Source organism: Cebus imitator, unplaced genomic scaffold (assembly GCF_001604975.1).
Source record: "Cebus imitator isolate Cc_AM_T3 unplaced genomic scaffold, Cebus_imitator-1.0 Scaffold2590, whole genome shotgun sequence".
NCBI lineage: Eukaryota > Metazoa > Chordata > Mammalia > Primates > Cebidae > Cebus > Cebus imitator.
The window spans coordinates 1-1,082 of record NW_016109905.1 but is presented as its reverse complement, the minus strand read 5'-3'; the positions used below and the strand labels follow the sequence as shown (position 1 = coordinate 1,082).

Here is a 1,082-nt window from a genome sequence, read left to right as displayed (position 1 = left end):
ATTTTTTTTTTTTTTTAAAGATGGGTTTTCACCACGATGGCCAGGCTGGTCTTTAACTCCTGACCTCAGGTGATCCACTCACCTCGGCCTCCCAAAGTGCTAGGATTACAGGCGTGAGCCACCGCGCCCGGCGTGGAACCAGTTACATTCTTGTGCAATTTCTTCAGAGTATACTCACTGCCATTCTTTGCTTTTCTCCACCACTGAGTACGTCCATCCAATCCTGAACACTGTCCCAGCCTCCTTCACGTTCAAGGATATGACCCAACTGGACATTGTCTAAGTATTCCTTCAGTACCTTTCAGAAAAATGATTCAAGGTGAAATCAAACTTGATGTAAACCAACATTTTTAATCTTGCTTTGTTTTTTAAACTGGAATCACTACACTTCTACTGTCTGTACCATTTAAAAGATACATTTCAAAAAAGAATGTGGCCCAAGGTAGCCCTGAACCTTTCAGCTCCTATCTACACTAAACTTGACAAAATATATCTAGTAGCTTAAAAAGAATAACACTATTGTACATAATAGAAGAATGATGGCAATGAGAAAAAAACAATAGTGTAAAAAAAAAGATTAAACCCTCCATATTTAAGCCAAGGCATTATCATCTTACCTCAATTTAGAAAATCAAAATTGATGGCTTTGGGAGTCTTTACAGATTAAGATAAACTACCTGGCATTTAAAATACTTAACTGATTAAAGAATCTGAAATGGAGTATTTTCAGTGGATCTAGAATATAAACATTCTCTTACTAAGTCAGATATTCCCTTCCTCTTCTGATCTTCTCGTCCATCTGGATATATCACTTGGTCTCGAAGTGTTCCAAGGGTCATGTAAGGTCTCTGACAGTAGTAGAGCAAAAGTCATTAGAAGCAACATTTTAAAAATAAATAAATAAAAAGATCTTTAAATCAAAGATAACTCAAGCTAGGTCTTACCTGAGGAACATAAAATAACTTTCCTCTCTCAGGTTTAGTTAGACGTCCTCCAAAAAGAGGCCATAACTATTAAAAAAAAAAAAAAGAGAGAGAGAGAGAGAGAGAGAAGGGAGAAGAACAACTGTAAAATTTACCAAG

General features: G+C 36.5%; 1 long non-coding RNA gene across 1 annotated transcript; it reads right to left on the bottom strand.

Annotated features, from left to right (window-relative positions):
* Positions 1-141: 141 nt before the first annotated feature.
* On the bottom strand, positions 142-1,067 carry LOC108299173. The gene is made up of 3 exons (XR_001822842.2): positions 945-1,067; positions 759-848; positions 142-298 (listed from the first exon to the last, which is right to left on the bottom strand). It is a non-coding gene; the product is annotated as an uncharacterized LOC108299173 (long non-coding RNA).
* Positions 1,068-1,082: the final 15 nt, after the last annotated feature.